The 17,237-nt window shown below is 45.3% G+C and overlaps 1 protein-coding gene across 2 annotated transcripts in view; it reads right to left on the bottom strand.

Annotated features, from left to right (window-relative positions):
• Window positions 1-10,563: 10,563 nt before the first annotated feature.
• Hmg20a (high mobility group 20A) overlaps window positions 10,564-17,237 on the bottom strand; it is a 75,976-nt gene continuing 69,302 nt past the window's right edge. The window contains exon 10 of one of the 2 annotated variants that reach the window (XM_006243117.5): window positions 10,564-12,878. The gene's annotated coding sequence lies outside the window, so the exon portion shown is untranslated. The remainder of the gene's footprint in view (window positions 12,879-17,237) is intronic. The other variant, NM_001108150.1, reaches the window with a different exon arrangement.

Genomic DNA, 17,237 nt, shown 5'->3' with positions numbered 1-17,237 from the left:
CCCTCTCTGTCTGCGTTGCCAGCTCCTGGCGGTGGAGATGCCAGTTTGCCTGAGCTGAGCCATGGCAGCTTCCACTCTGCTGGAAGCCTCGGAGGCAGCCAGGCCTCTGCCAGCGCCTTCCAAGGGCACAATGAGGCCACAGGGCTGCCTCTCGGCCGGAGGCCTCCTCGTGGGCACGGTGCCCCTATTGTCTTGCCTGGCTTGGGGTTGCTGGCTAGGTTCTCATGCAGAAGTCAGCGTCACTGCCTCTCACCTCGGAACTAGCTCAGCAGATGCTGCGGGAGGCTGGAGTTTTATTGTAAATCCTCATTTTTGGCTGGCTCACAGCTACGGAACATCAAAAGAACCAGCTAGTCCGAGGGCAGCCAGCCTCTTGCAGTCTCGCAATGGGAAGAGAAAGGAGGTGCAAGGCCTCCAGTCAGCCACGGTGAGCCCAGGTTTTTACCAGGAACTTGCTTTCCAGACCTCTCGGGTTCTTTCCCTCCACCGCAGTGCTTCTTGGTCCGAACAGCAGAGGGCGCTGCTTCCTCTGACAGCACAGCGAGCCAGTCTGCCTTTCCACATCTGGAAATGGGCTCTACCACTCTTATGAAATACCAGAGAGCTGGGGATCTGTCTGTGTGAGACGTGCTGGCACCCGAGTGCACACGCAAACACATCATGAATTCCACTTTCTCATGAGTTAGATTTCCCGTGAAGAGCGCTTGTGGAATGTGGGGAATTTGCCTTGCCAAGGCGGCCAGCACATCCTATTCTTGGGCTTGTCTGGCCCAGGTTGGAATGCTTGGATGGACCACCCTCTGGTCTGAAGCCTTTGCCCTCCCCTCCCACGTGGAGTGGGGAAGAAAAATAGGAGACCTCCCAGATCTTTTTCTCAAGGGAAGAAAATTAAAAATGTTCAGCGCTGACCTTATAGGCCGTCCTGACGAAAGCAGATGTGGACGGCCAGGCAGCTTCCTAATTACAAGAGATTAGGAACGCCAAAGTGACAAGCCAAGGATGGAGGACAGGGCTGAAGCCAGCCAAAAGCCCTAGTTGCTATTCTGAGTCTGCTCCCCAGACTTCTGAAAGCCGCATGCATTTAAATGTCCACATTTTCTGCAGAAGCCAGAAATCTCTACTTCTCTTGGCCAAACAACACATCAGTCTAATATGGTGTGAGAGAAATATGTTACATTCTTTTATGAACAGAATGTTAACATCAACCAGAATCAATATTTATATCCAAGAACACAATGAACTGGCTTGTTTTGTACTGCACGAGTTTAAGACGAGGACATTGGGCAAGAGTGAGGAGCCCTCCCCTCCCCCAAAACACAGACAAGCTGAGGCTCAGGGTTCTGCCTGGAAGTCTGGGATTGGGTCCCTTCCCGGCCCTGCAGTGCTCCTGTAAGAAGAAACCAGAGCAGCAGGGGAAGCCGGATCCAGTGATGAGGTCCAGGATGTGAACCGGCATCCTGTAGGCAGGTCAAGGCCTCCTCCTGTCAGGCTAGGAGAGAAGGGCCAGGCCCAGGCCTGCATCCGGCCTTTCCTGCTGAATTCAGACTAGGTGCTGACAGAACAGAGGGACACCGGAAGCTGGCAAACAAGGACTAGAGGAGAGTGATGGCCCCATGTAGGTGTTGTTTTTGGACCAGGCAGTTACCTCCAGGTGAGAGGCAGGGGCGGGGAAAGAGGTGAAGCTTCCCTATCTCCATCAGAAGTCTTTGTTCCTTCACGTTGACTTTTTTTTTTTTTTTTTTTTTTTTTTTAACTTTTCTTCCTCTGGAGACAGCTTGGAGCCTGGAGTAAGCTACTTGCTCCCCGCATGTAAAATCTTTACCTAATTAAAACAAAAACAAAGGTCTTTCCCAGATGATTTTGTGTTTCCTGGCAACACCGCATCTCAAAATGGGAGCTTCCTCTCCACCCTCTCAACCCATGGACTCAACAGGGGCTCCTCTTGGTTTTCAGATGAAGCATTGAGCAATAGCCTGGCAGCGACAGCACTTGTCTCTCGTTAAATACCTGGAGCTCATTACTACACACCCTGCAGCAATCCTCACTGCCTTAACAGACGTGATCTTCAGGAAAGATCCTTTGGTTTAGAGTGCAGATTAGGCCGTGATTAATCTTGGCCCCGTTTAGCTGTGGGTCAAGTCTTCAGAGAGTGCAACCCCTCTTGGCGCGACCACGGTTGATAATCTTTGTGTAGTCTCCAGTCTTTCCTGAGTGTTTGGTTGCTGCCGTGTGCTTTGTTTGTCCTGTTCCCTTCACTCAGATCTTTCCCATCTTGAGACAGGGTCTCTGTCGCGCTGGTGGCCGGGAAATCACTATGGAGACCGGGCAGGCTTTGAACTCACAGAGATAGACCTGCTTCAGCCTCATGCATGCTGGGATTATTAGCCCATCCTGCACGCCTAGCTTTTCATACAGTTCCAAGAGAGCAACAGGAAACATCCCCAAGCACATTTGCTATAAAAATCAGTCAAGACAAACAGATACTGCCACACCAGAGGAACATCTGGAGTATTCTTTCCAGATGCAGTTCCCTTGCTGAATCTCCTGCAGGAAGCATGCTCTAACAACCACAGAGATGCCAACTGATCTAAGCCAGTTAGAAAAGCTTCTTCTGTCCTCGTGCTCTCCTGGAGTCATGGGAAGGGGAAAATAGTCCCCGTTGGTGGTAAGGCCAAATCTAAACATGAAATCTTTACCCAGGAGCAGCAGAGCTCGGAGGTCACCTGGCCTAGGCTTCCTGTAAGTCTACCCCATGTTACTCCGAGTCCAAACTTCGCTGTTAAGAGGTAGCCCATTGGGGCTGGGGATTTAGCTCAGTGGTAGAGCGCTTACCTAGGAAGCCCAAGGCCCTGGGTTCGGTCCCCAGCTCCGAAAAAAAGAACCAAAAAAAAAAAAAAAAAAAAAGAAAAGAGGTAGCCCATTAGCAGAGATGCTTCAGCACTCCTTTATGGCAAATGAGCATGCTATAAAGGCCTTGCTTCCACCACTCCCATCTGCCCCAGCCTGCCTTCCCCCACACGCTGCAGTGGGCCTGTCCATCACAGCCTCTCTGTCCATCCTGCCCACCTCTAACCCATGCTCTGTTTTGTTCTTTATCTCTACCTGGGATCACAGGCATTTTCCACTTCTGCCCATCTTAGTCACGTTATTTATGGCTTTGCAAGGGAGCACAAATATGTCTATATGACACATTTTAAATATTTTGATAGCTAGCTTTTAATACAGTGGATTTCTTAAGTTTTTCTTGTTGTTTTGATATACTGGATAGCCCTAGTTACTCTGTAGACCAAGCTGGTCTCAAACTTGGTGAGATCCACCTGCCTCTGGCTCCCGAATGCTGGGATTAAAGGCTGCATGTGCTTACACATCGGGCTACATTTTTTTTTCTTAATGTAGTTGAAAACATTGCTTCTGGAAGGGCTGGTGTGCAGCCCTCACTGGATTGCCACAGGGATTCATGACCAAAAGAAAAAAAGAAAAAGAAAAAAAGAAAAAAAAAAGACTATGATCCTCTGAGCTAGTTTATTATCTTCTCGTGCAAAAGCTTTGCAAAACCAGCTGTGATTATTTTTCCCTCTGCTACAAATTACGGTCCCTTAGCATGGTGTTTGAAGCTCATTACAACCCACTTCTCAAACACTTCACTGTCTCTGCAGTACCTGGGGGCCTCGTACATCACTCTGCCAAGTGCTCTACCATAGAGCTACCCGACCATTTCCAGTTTCTTAAAAAAAAAAAAAATGTATATATATATATATATATATATATATATATATATATATATATATATATATATATATATATATCTTGCCATAGTGCCCAGCTTAAAGACGCTGTCCTGGTAAAGCCCATTTTTGGACCTCCCAGTATCAAAACCATCAAATTCTTCCTTTGTATTTTCCAGAACGCTTTGCTCACAGCTGTTTGATCACTTATCAGACCCCATTGTAGTTAGCTTTCGAATCTTTGTGTTTATTGTTGCACGGTGAACTAGCTCCCACAGGGGAGGGACTTCCTCAGCTTTCCACTCAAAGCACAAGGAAACGTTCAAATGGAATGAACGACTGTATCCAAAACATTCGTTCTCCCTAGCTTTGAGTGAAATCCAGCGACCACATTCGTCACTTTAAAAAGACTGAGAACGTCTTTTTCATAAATAGAAGGCTACCTAAAACACCCACCGGCCTGGAGAAAAATAGGTTACCATCTCACTTTCCACTGCTTGGACCCAGCTGACGGGAGGAGGGTAAAATCATCTCAGCAGCCATTTGCTCTGGGCAGCATCTCCTGTGTCTTCTCGTATTACCCTTCTTTGAGTGATGCCAAATGTATTTCTGGCCAGTCTCCCCGGCACACGCTTCCACTGCGTCTCAGTCTCTGCTAGCTGTCAGCCTATGGTATGATTTTTATATCCTACAACACTCAGCTGCTTTGGGCCAATCTTAAACAAAGGCAGATGCGAGGTTTTAAATTTTCTTTTCCTAAGGAGCTTGAAGAATTAAAAAGGAAACTGTTCCTTAATTTCATAGTTCAGTGAGCAGCTCCAGTAAGTAAACCTACGTGTGCCCATGCACAGATCATGGAAGGAATGTCCTCAAACAGTGACCCGCCGCTAGCAGCTCAGGGAAACCACAGGCTTTTAGGAGCTGAAAGGAATTTTTTTTTTTTTTTAAACTGATAGCAAAGAGATTTAAGCCAGCTGCTCAGGGCTAATCTCGTGGTTAGCTAGTCTAAAAGGAACCATTTTTTGCTTTACTTTTAAAGCAGTATCTCACTATATAATTTACCAGGCTGACCTTGAACTCTTATTAGCAGAGGATGACCTTGAACTTTGGCCCTTTGGCTTCATCGTCCAGAGTGCTGGGATCACAGCTATGCACTACGGCATGCAGTTTACACACTGCTGGGATAGGGCCCAGGACTCCGTGCCCTAGGCAAGCACTCAAACAACTAAGTTACAACCCCAGACTCGAAATGGAATTCTTGATCTTTCCTTCACAACATTTTGTTTCTAAATCTACCCCATCTCAGGCAACAGCATCCTGTCCTTGGCCCAACTGCTAAAGCCCCAAATGCTAGATGCTACTGGGGTTCAAACTCAGGGCTTGTGCTTGTTACCTAAATGCTTTACTATTGAGTCATACCCATGGGATCATTTCTGACTCTTCTGTCCCACCACCCCCATTTGCTTGCAATCCCTTAAACCTTTGGCCCATTATAATTCTCAACTAAATCTTGACTCTATTGGCTCTTTCCCATCCCCACTGCCATAGCTGAGCTGCTGCTGCTTCTCACTGGACTCTGTCAGCTTGCTTCACACCCCTCCTTCTTTGAGGCAGGGTCTCACCAGGTAGCTCAGGCTATCCTGGAACTCATAGGTAGACCAGGCTGGCCTCGAACTCACAGGGACCCACCGGCTTTGGCTGAGATTAAAGATGAGTGCAGGCACTCCTACAGATTCTGTGCCAGTTTTATAACTAGGTTCTTGATTCTTCTCTTGTTTCCTTGAAATTTTCCTCACAGTGGTGAAGAATTCTTAAAAATATTTCTGCTCCTCACTGCTATTGAAATCTGTCCACATGGTGCTTACATCGAGTTTAAGATCTTCCCCGTTCCTTCCTTACATGGCTCTGCATGGCAGCTGACTCTGCAGTCACTACGCCTCACACAGCCTGCTCTAGCATCAACAGTTTGCTTTTCTCCTTCTTCCTGTCCTGCCTCAGGATTGTGACCTTTTGATTCTCACAGTCTTGCTGGCTCTTTCAAATCAATTTTTCTCCCAAAAGATAGTTCTTATTTATTTTATTTTTCAAGACAGGATCTCTGTGTGTAACAGAGCCCTGGAGGTCCTGGACTTGCTTCAGAGACCAGGCTGGCCTCAAGATCACAGGGACCCAATTGTCTCTGCCCTCGAGTATTGGGATTAAAGGCATGGGCTAGCACATCTGGGCAAAAGAGTTTCTAAGAAAGACTTTTCCTCTCCCTTAGTCCTTATCACTTCTCATGCCTGACCACTGGTTATGGCAGGTGAACTATTTTACATATCTCTCCTTCTAGCAGTATATACTCTTTACAGGGTGTGAGACCTAATACAATGGTGACACAAAGATTTTGAAAAATCTTGTCTAGTTCTCAACTCTCAGGAACTCAAGCTCATTCTTCCTACCTATTGAATTCTAGGCCTGCTTAGGCTACATAAGACACTGACTTAAAACCAATCAACCAACCAACCAACCAGCCAACCAACCAATCAACCAACCAACCAACCAACCAACCAATCAACCAACTAACCAACCAACCAACTAACCAATCAACCAACCAATGAATCAACCAACCAACCAACCAATCAACCAACTAACCAACCAACCAACCAAACAACCAGCCAACCAACCAATCAACCAACCAACCAACCAACCAATCAACCAACTAACCAACCAACCAACTAACCAATCAACCAACCAATGAATCAACCAACCAACCAATCAACCAACTAACCAACCAACCAACCAAACAACCAACCAACCAATCAACCAACCAATGAATCAACCAACCAACCAATCAACCAACCAACCAACCAACCAACCAACCAACCAACCAACCAACCAGCCAACCAACCAACCAGCCAACCAACCAACCAACCAACAGATCCCAAGACAAAAATACTAAAAACAAACAAACAAACAAAAAAACCTCATTGTGTTTATGGTGGAATGTGGACTTCAGGGGCAGGTGAATTTTGAGTTCAAGGGAGAAAAGTTTGGTCTACAGCTCGAGTTCCAGGATGTTCAGGAATATACCGAGAAAACATAAAAAAACAAAAAAGAAAAAACAAACCAACAGACCACTCCCCCCAAAAAACTTTCCCTATTTGTTTCCAGTTCTATGTAAACTACTTATCATTCACCACCACCTTCCCCTCAGTCTTCATTTACTTATAAAATGGATGAACTATAAAGTTGTTAGGAATTAAAGGATACAATCATATAAAAACAGAACGGATTACTTACTTCACTTATGGTTGTTTCTCTTTTGCTTGAGTTTTCCAAAAAATTGTGAGTTTTTATGTGTCCTGTACTCTATGACAGGTACTATTCTATTTTTTTTTTTTTTTCCGGAGCTGGGGACCGAACCCAGGGCCTTGCGCTCGCTAGGCAAGCGCTCTACCGCTGAGCTAAATCCCCAACCCTGACAGGTACTATTCTAAATGTAACTAGTTTAACCCACATAAGAACTCCATTGTTCTCATGTGAGCACCACATATATTAAAATGGGAACAATTCAGTGAGAGCAGGGCCCTTGTGCGAGGGTGACACACGAATCTGTAAATCATCCCATAAACAAGCAAACAAAATAAACAGACCGCAGGAGCCTGGGAGCAGAGCCCAGTAGTAAAGATCTGTCTAGTGTGCACTGGAGGGGAACACGTTGGGAAGGAGGGGTTCCAGAGGCATGGGAGGGGATGAGAGAGGATATCCAGGGTGAAAATGACCAAATTACATCATAGATTTGTATAAAACTGTCAAAGAATTAAAAAAAATTTCATGTGTACAGATATTTACTCTGCATGTATGTCTGCAGTGGCATGGCTGTTCAGACCAGGAGAAGGTATGAGATCCCACAGGATTGGCGTTATAGGTGGTTGTGAGCCTTGGTGTGGATGTTGAAAACTGATCTGGGGTCCTCTGGAAGAGCAGCCAGTTCTCTTAACGGCTGATTCTCCAGTCCCCAAGTGCCAAAGAATTTAAGGAGAAAAGTTATCCCAGGGCTGGTCAGATGTCTCAGTTGGTAAAATAAAGACCTGGGCTTTTAGATTCCTAGCACCACGTGAAAGCCCTGGTGTCGCAGTGCATGTCTGTAGTTTCCGGGAGAGGGGGAAGACAGGTAGATTCAGAGCCTGCCTGCCAGAGTGCTGTGTTGGAACACTGCTTGACCTTGAGAAGACAGTACCTTGTAATACAGCCAGGGCTTGCAGGCTTCTGTTGGTATACTCCTCTCCCCTCTCTCTTTTTAAAATGAGACACTTTTATATCTTTGTTTCTCCAGACATGGTTTTTCTCTAACTCTGGCTGTCCTGAAACTCACTCTGCAGACTTCAAACTCAGAGATCCGACTGCCTCTGCTGGGACTACAGCCATGCACCACTGTGCCTGGCTTAGAGAGACCACTTATTCAAGTTACTGTTTACTTGGATTTCTGTTGAATGCAATCAAATCCAGTGCAACCAATTAGAGAGTTCTGGGCCCAGGAAAGTAGGTCCTAAATGATGATGATGATGATGATGATGATGATGATGATGATGATGATATGATGTAGAGGAAGACCCTGCACTTGACCTCTGGCGCACACTCGAGTGTGCACACACACACACACACACACACACACACGAAGTTATCTCCTCATTTGAAGCCTAATTTAAGCTGTTCCATGTCAGTACATTTCTCTCTATTCCCAGTAATTTTGCTAAGTGTACAGGTGGTTGGTCTACATGTATGTGCACCACCTGCATACCTGTGACGAGGGCAGAAGAGGGTGGCAGGTCACCTGGAAGTGGAGTTAGTTTATTAGCCGCTGTGTGGGTTCTGGGAATCTAACCCTTTGTGGAAGAGCAGCTAGTGAGTGCTTTTAACCACTGGGCCATCTTTCCAGCCCTAGAAATAGATCTTATAAATGCTTCTGTAGTTCCACACAATAACCTAAAGTGAAATGGGAAGATGCTCTGAAGTGTTGGGGAGCACAGAGAACACCCCTCTCAGTTTCACAGCTTCCCGCTGATCCAGCATGCGGGTCACTCACAAAAATCCTTCTGACGATGTGCACTGCCTGCTCTTAATTTCCCACTGCCATTGCTAGGTCCCCAGTTCCTTTTAGGGAGTTACATCCCTGTTTCTGGCCAGAGTCTCCCTGAAGTGCGCATTCCCATCACTCACTTTCTGCTTGAGTGGACAGACAGACAGCAGGTTCACTGAGACTTCTGACTTCCCGTTTCATGAGCTGGCCTGCGACCTAATGTTTCTGTAGGTATTTTAAAGTATATATCTGACTGCCTGCTTTGTGACAAAGGTAAATAAACCACTCTAAGAAAAAAAAAACCCTGACTTGGAGGTCCTGGTTGTGAGGCAGGAAACTATTTCACAAAGCAGGAAACAGTTATAGCTTTTCTACCAAACAATACTTCAGCACCCCCACCCTCAGGGAGCGCTCATCCTGGTGTTTCATCAGATTGAGGAGCAGTTAGGGTAAGAACACCCGATCAGGGCAAGCATTACCACCTGCTTCTGTTGACTTTTACCACGCCTGGCCACCAGCTGCTGAAGCTGGGGGAGAAGCTAAGGTGTGAACAGGAAGTGCCAACTCACACTGAAATATGAGGTTATTTTCAAAGGGTGAAGCTGCAAAGGAGAAACAATGTAGCCTTCATTAACAGAGGAAAATTCCTGACTCTCACTCTAAAACCTAAATTCATTTCTCTCTCCTACTAAAACTTCTGTAATTGAGCAGTAAAGTGCACACACCAATGGTGTTTCTAGGATTCTCTAACAGCCCAGTATGGTGATGTGATTGCAGGTGCCGAGTGTGATTTCCAGGGAAGTCTGGGAAATCAGGCTTGCCTGTCTGTCCTTGTCTCTTCTTCATGCTGCCAGGAATTTCAAAGGGATGGCCAATGGCCAAGTAGCTATGTTGGAACACAAGGTGACCTTGAAAGATGTGCTACATTGTGGTGCAGACAGGAACCTCTGTGTCAGTCTTGGATAGCCCCCCAACCCCAATACTGTGTGTGTGTGTGTGTGTTTTTTCTCCTTTTCTTTTTTTCGGAGCTGGGGACCGAACCCAGGGCCTTGCGCTTGCTAGGCAAGCGCTCTACCACTGAGCTAAATCCCCAACCCCCCCAATACTGTTTTGTGAGAGAGACACACCTCTGATTTAATCCATGGTTGATCTGAGTTTTTGTTAATTGTAATCAAACCCCATCCTACCTGTGATACCATGACGATTTTGGCACTTTTCAAAGTATGGTGGTTTCTTTTACCAAATTCTAGCCTTCTAACAATACGGTAAGAAAGTCAAGGCACTTGTGATGTCAGAAGAGAAGGCCTGAGGTGACACAATGCAAGACTTGTCGAGTGCCACACACCTGCCACCCAGGAGGAGTGGGCTCTCAAAGTCAAGGCTGCCTCATCCTAAAGATTTCAAAGCCTTTTAAAATATTTTGATTGGTAAGTGTGGTTATTTTTAAAAAGCAGAAATTTAAGCACAACATTTCTTCTGTCAAAAGATCAACTAACAAGGGACTTCAGAGTCACTGACTTAAAAACATTCAAGTTGCTTCCAGAATAGTACCTCCACATGAAGGAAGTCCAACTCACAGAACTGTTCTAGAGAACACTGGCAGAGCTGCACTGTCAACAGGTAAAGATGCCTTGAATCAGCAATTAGGAAAATGAACACGTGACTGCTCTAAGAGCCTAGCAGCCTTGATTAATGGAAAACTGATGAAGTCTTTCGGAAGAAAAAAGCAGAAGCAGAACTCTTTTGTTACAATGCAAGCAAAACTGATTACATGGATTCAACACAGAAAAGTTTTAATGAGACAAATGTCAAGCAAGCACATCAACTTCTTAAAGAAAATCCAAAAGTTTAATTACAAAACGCTTGTACAGAAACCTGGCAATTCAACAGCTCCAAACACATGTACACAATATTTCTTTTTCTAAAACTTGTCAGATATAAAGCCCCTCATCTCCCTTCCCCAGCTGCTCCTGTGTTTTAATAAAAAGCAAGAGTGGAATGTGTAACACTGACTTGGTAACTGCTTCCTTCTTGAGAACACGTAGGTGCAGGATCAGCCATGAACCTTCAGGGAATAAACCCTCGGGCCAGCCTGCACCCTTAACTCCTCCCCTATGTTGAGCATGGGGTGCGACAAGGTGGAACAAAACAGCCCTGCATAACCTGACTGAATCCCAGCCACTTAAGGCAAGTGTTGAGCTGCTGGGCGAGGCAGTATTTGAAAGGAAGCTGTTGCTGTGACAAGGATTCCATCCTGTAGATTCTCTTGCCATCCTCCTAAATTCTGGCTATGCAAATGTGTGTAGATGAGATGAGGTATCACATCTGTAAAGAGGAGAAAGATGATCTTTGGACCAAGCCATAGCTTTATCTGGGTGTTAAGATCAGTGCTATGGAAATGGCGCAGAACTGCACACAGAGAGAAACAGCAATATGAGGAGGAAGGAAGGAAGGGCAGGAAGCATCTGGCTGAAGACAGACAAAATCCCAGAACAGGCTTGGGTATCCTTCTGCCAGACAGTGAGTTCTAGCATGGGTTTAGCAGGCAAGCAATCTAAGGAGGAGGGAGCCGGGCAGACACAGGCAGCAGAGCTGGCTGGTTGTGCAGTGCCTACGAGGTCTTTTTCTAAATGAGTGGTATGTGGGTTTCAGTGCATGGAGTTCCATGTGCTCACACAGCTCTCATTACTACTGCTGCCCCCTTTGGACTAGCTAATAAAGCACGTAGAAGAGGATGCAGTACGGAGAAGACAGGGTGATGTGGCCACAGCATGGGGGCTCTGGCTTATGGGCATATGTGAGGGCCCTGCCTTTGGTGGCCAGTGCCTAGATCATGGACTCAGCATGCTCTGCTTTGGTTCCAAAGATCTCAGCTGCCACCTCTATCCTTGTTCTCTAGAGCATAAAAGGAAAACAAAAAACCAAACCAAACCCCAAACTTACAACCAAACCAAACCCCAAACCCAACCCCAACCCCAAACCCAACCCAAAACCCAAACCCAACCCAAAAACTGAAAACCGACCCTGAGGAGAGAAACAGAACCTGTTTGTTTTTGTGATTAAACAACAAGAAAATTCCATAGTAAGGAGAGGGAGGGAAGGAAGCTGCCTTTTCCTCATAGATTCCACAGATTCGGCAGTTAGTGGCTACAGAGGAAAGCAAACACAAGTGGATTCCACTGTGCCTTCTTGTGAGCTCATGAAACTTCTTCCAAAGACGTTCCCATCATCTCAATGCATGGATCTGTGCACTGAACCGTGCTGCTGTTTCCTCTTAGTCAGATGTGGGCTCCATCACTCTCCTCCCCGCTCTTTACCAATGACCTTTTCCTCAGCAAAAGTACTCCACAAGATACTGCCAACAGATGGGGACTGAAGAACCTTGCTGTGGCTGGGATTCCCAGTCTGAGCAGGAGCAGTGCTCAGAGATCAGCAGGCAGGACCAGGAAGGCAGGAGGGAGCACTGTCCTTTAGGGCAGCAGTCAGAGAGCCTGCTGAGGGGCTGGCACCCACTGAGCACCATGGAGGGCAGGAAACACTGCCTGGCTCCACAGGGCACTGTCAACAAGAAGCTCCCTTCTTTGGAGTCACAGCAGGGCAGTGATGGAGAAGATTGGGTCCATCCAATGAGAATTCTCCTTCAAAGCCCCGCTGAGCAACAAAACCCAGAGGTCAGAAAATGGAGATGTGTATCTTGGTAGGAGTGAAGGAAAGCAGTCCCCCAGAGGCATTTAAAAAAGTGACATCTGGGTAAGAAAACTGGAGTGGGATTGTAACAATGAGAAAGCTCCCTTTCTGCTGCGGAGAGAAGGAAGATGTCAGTCTTGGGTCGATGTTGTCAAGAGAATGTGTGCAGATCACTTCAGCAGAGGGGCTGTACACGTTCAAAGCTTCACACAGGGTATTCCTACAGAGTTCACATATCGGCTCTGTTGCCCCCTCACGCAGCTTCCTGGGATGAAAGCATTTCACTTACTGACAATTCTTTCACAGGGGGGATCTGCAGTCCTCTGCCCTGTCTCAGTTCAAATGTCAATGGGCGGCTTCTCGTTCTGTGCAAGTGTATACACTACATCTTGGAGCACTAAGATCTGTAGAACAGAGAGAGAAAAACAAACACCAAAAAGGTAACTGCCAGCCAGGAGTGAGGGTTATGGATTTAAAAATGCTTTGATTTTTGAGAGGGGTCTAACAGGGTAAAGTATGAAATAAAGACCTCATAAAGCCTCAGACAGGCAATAGTGAGATGCTTCAGACAGTTCAATGAGAAATATGGTCCTGCTCTAGTCCTGGATCCAAGAGAGCCAAGAAATCAGTGGCTGCTCATCAAAAAGCAAGGATCAGAGAAATCTGATGGGGGAAGTTAGCAACTCACTTCAGTCCATGGGATATACAGCCAATCAAAGCCAGTTTTCCTTAAGGATAAAACTGAAGATATCTGCTTGTACAGGAATGTATGCTATCAATTAATTTTCTTACTGATTAAAAATAGTCATTACACCAGCAAGATGGCTCAGTGGGTGACCTGAGTTCAGTCTCTGGGACCCACAGATAGAAAAAGAGAATCAACTCCCAGAAGTTGTTTTGTGATCTCCATACATTGTGGTATATCCGTGTACATGTGCATAGACAAAGACAGATACAATGAATAAAATGCAATAAAAATACATAAAGAGAATAATCTCTAATCTTCAAATAGCCAAACTCTGTGATTCAATATAAACTGGGCAATACACAGACTATGACAGTCATGGTGATCACGTCTCAACATAAACACCCTCCTAGTTCCTTTTGTGTCTCTAGATGCTAGCTAGCCACAAGAAAGGTGACAGCTAGGGCAATTCTTCCATTGTATATCTATAAAAATAAATTAAAAAATGGCTGGCCAAAAGTCACTAAGATCAATCACTGCATTTACCTTAGTGCTTTGTTTTAAGTCTTGAGTACCTTAGCCCTACTACCACCCTGTCACGTTAGGGCTCTGCTTCAGAGGCCCTTGAATGACAGATTACACAATCACGATTAGCCCTGGCATCTGAAATTATCTACTCAGGTATCTTCAAATGCTACATCTCACCTCTCTTTGGGATATACATAAATCTCTCTCTCTCTCTCTCTCTCTCTCTCTCTCACACACACACACACACACACACACACAGAGAGAGAGAGAGAGAGAGAGAGAGAGAGAGAGAGAGAGTGTGTGTGTGTGTGTGTTACGTCTCTAAAGGCCTTTTCCAGCTCTGATATGCTCCTCTAAAAATTGTAAACTTGCGGCCTATGAGCTTCACTTTAGTCTCTGGTTCCTTACAGTAGAATGAAGCCTTTGCCAAGCTGGTGTCAGAGTAATTAATTGCACCATGAGTGCTGGGGACATCAGGCCTAGCTGTCTGTCTCTACATATTTGTATAATGAGACCAAGCTAGTATTAATCACCGTCTTTCTAATTGTTCCACTTGACAGCCTGGGATGGGGGGCTCGGTTATGTTTGCATTGGAAATTGTAAGATCTGTGGTAACAGAACAGTTTCAGACATTTTTTTTTCCCAAGGACAAAATACTTTTGGTTAAAATCAAGGAGCCTGGTAATGGCCTAGGTTTTTCAAAGATACTTGAGAGAGCAGCCACTACAGTTTATGGTCTTATGGTAGACAGCTTTAGGAGAGTCTTCCTGGCATATGCTCAAGTGAATACTCCATACTCGAATTCATTGCCCTCTCCTTAGGTGAGGAGACTCCACGTTATCAATTACTGATTTCCCTCACAATCTTCCATGCTGAGTCTCCCAGCTCTCTCTTTTTAAGCCTACAAGAGTGCTAATTGAAAACACTGTGTGAGAAGGAAGATGAGCTCCTGAGAATCCCAGGCCTAGATTTACAAGCTGTTCCCTTCATAAGTGGCGGCCCTGATGCTGCATCTCCATTCTCCAGGGAGTCCAGCCGGCTCTTAGAAGTATAGTCCATCCCATCTGGCTGCTTGCTACAAGGACGATAATCTTGTTCTCATTTAAGCATGGCCAAAATTAAAGAATAATGATTAGTCTTGTATGGTCACTACCCAAAGGCTCAACCAAGGAAAAAGACTCTATTGTCTTTGTCTGTTGGCAAATGCTGCCTTGTTAGATAGAGAGATAGGGGCCTTATGTGTTCTCACATGTGCTGCTCAAACTCTAAACCAAGGCAGAGTCCACGTTGTATGGATGAGGGTGCTCTGTACCCAGAGGACAGAGATTCAAATGCACACTACTCCTTATGAGCATTCTGCTGGGCTGGAGAGATGGCTCAGCGGTTAAGAGCACTGACTGCTCTTCCAGAGGTCCTGAGTTCAAATCCCAGAAACCACATGGTGGCTCACAACCATCTGTAATGGATCTGATGTGTCTGAAGACAGCTACAGTGTACTTCTATATAATAAAGAAATCTTTAAAATTAAAGAGCATTCTGCTATTCATTTTGTGTGTGTGTGTTTTATCTTTTTCTTTCATGGGCATTGTTGTTTTGCCTGCAGGTATATCTGTGAGGGTGGAGGATCTTCTGTAGGATCTCACAGACAGTTGTGAGGTGCCATGTGGAGCTGGTATTGAACTTGGGTCTTCTGGAAAGAAGCCAGTGCTCTTAACCACTGAGCCATCTCTCCAGCCCATCGCTTGAGTTTTAATACATGGCTTTATCACTAATGTGGTCCAACTTGAAGATTTCCACCCAGACTCTATGTCTATAGGTAAGAAACAATGTAATCGACAGACTGTGGGCTGCTTATTTTACTGATGGCGTGTTACGGTATCTCTAGGAATTACAGTGATCCATCCCCGCTTTCATTTAAGAATGTGGTCTGGTCAGATGTGTCAGTACAAAACACTTAATGCTAGTGTTTGGGAAGGAGAGGCAGGGGGATCTCTAGGAATTCCAGGCTAGCGTGGTTTACATTATAAGTCCTGGCCCAGCCAGGGCTAAACAGTGAGACCTTGTCTTAAAAAGAAATGATATCTGATGACTGGCCATTCGTACCAAAAATTCTTTGTGGGCAGCTCTCTTTTGGAAATGTACTTTCTGTCCACCTCCTCTCAAAGAATGTATAACACTTGCTGCTACTCATTTGTTGTCTTTTCTTCCTTCCTCCCTTCCTTCCTCCCTCCCTCCCTTCCTTCCTTCCCCCCTTCCTTCCTTCCATCATTCACTCACTCATTCATTCATTCACTCATGTGTGTGGTGTACATGTGAGGGCAGGTGTCCACAGAGGAGAGGAGGGCATGAGATCTCTTGGAGCTGGAGTTACAGGCAGTTGTGAGCTGCTTTGTGTGAGTGCTGGGAATTGAACTTGGGTCCCCTGGGAGAACAGCAAGTGTTCTTAACTAGTGAGCCATCTCCCCAGTCTTCCTTAATTTTTTTAAAAGACAGGTTCTCTCTATATAGTCCTGGACAGTCCTGGAATTCACTATCTAGACCAGGCTGGCCTTGAACTTACAGAGATCAACCTGCCTCTGCTGGGATTAAAGGCACAAGCCACCATACCTAGCCTCCTTTAAAAAAAAAATGTATTTTTAAAGATAGGGTCTTGGTATATTAGCCTTGGAGTTCACTAAGTAGATCAGGCTGACCTTGAACCTGTGGTGACTCTCCTGCCTTGAACTCCTAAGTGTGGGATTAGAGCTCAGCTTTACTTTTTGTTTTACTGGATGTGGGTGAGTGTTTTTGTAGATATGCATCCAAAGCTGTCTTTCTCAAGGGCCATCTACCTTCGTTTTTTTGAGAAAGGTCTTTCATTGGCCTGGAACTCACCAATTAGGCTAAGCTGATTGGCCAGCAAGGTCCAAGAGCCACGTGCCCCACCCCACTCCTCTTCCACAGCTGGCTTTTATGTGGGTTCTGGGACAAAACCTCAGAACACCTAACAGCTGAGCTACCTCTTTATATCCTTTTGTTTGCTTTTTCAGACAGTCTTACTGGTGTTAGCCCATGCTGGTCTTGAACTCACAATCCTCTTGCCTCAGCCTCTTGCCTCTTCCCTGCTACTGTGAATGGCTTTTTTTTTAAAAAAAAAAAAAAAACTTAAAATTAGGACATGAATTGCTCCACTGAAGCGTAGTGTATATCAGCATTTAACATACAACTGCCACACTGCTACTGAGTGGTGAATAAGAACGCTTCTTACTTAGAAAGGATTAAATATACAAGTTCCTATTTGATATCTATAAATTAGCACTATTTATTAGGGAAGAGGCAGATTAATAGGTGAATGCTATTTATTTTGTTCTGAGAACTATTCTTTTCAGTGATTTCCATTAAACTTTCCCATAGAGTCTTCAAGACCCTTTGGAAACCAGTAAGAGGCAAAACTAGAACTGAGTTCCGACAACAAAAATCATGTTGCTTCCATTAAACATGGCTGACACGTGTCTAAGAAACCACCTCAAGTCTGTTTTTACTATCATTGAGAAAGACTTCTAGCAATTAC

This window comes from Rattus norvegicus, chromosome 8, assembly GCF_036323735.1.
Source record: "Rattus norvegicus strain BN/NHsdMcwi chromosome 8, GRCr8, whole genome shotgun sequence".
NCBI classification, from domain to species: Eukaryota; Metazoa; Chordata; class Mammalia; order Rodentia; family Muridae; genus Rattus; species Rattus norvegicus.
This window is presented reverse-complemented; position numbering and strand designations above follow the sequence as displayed.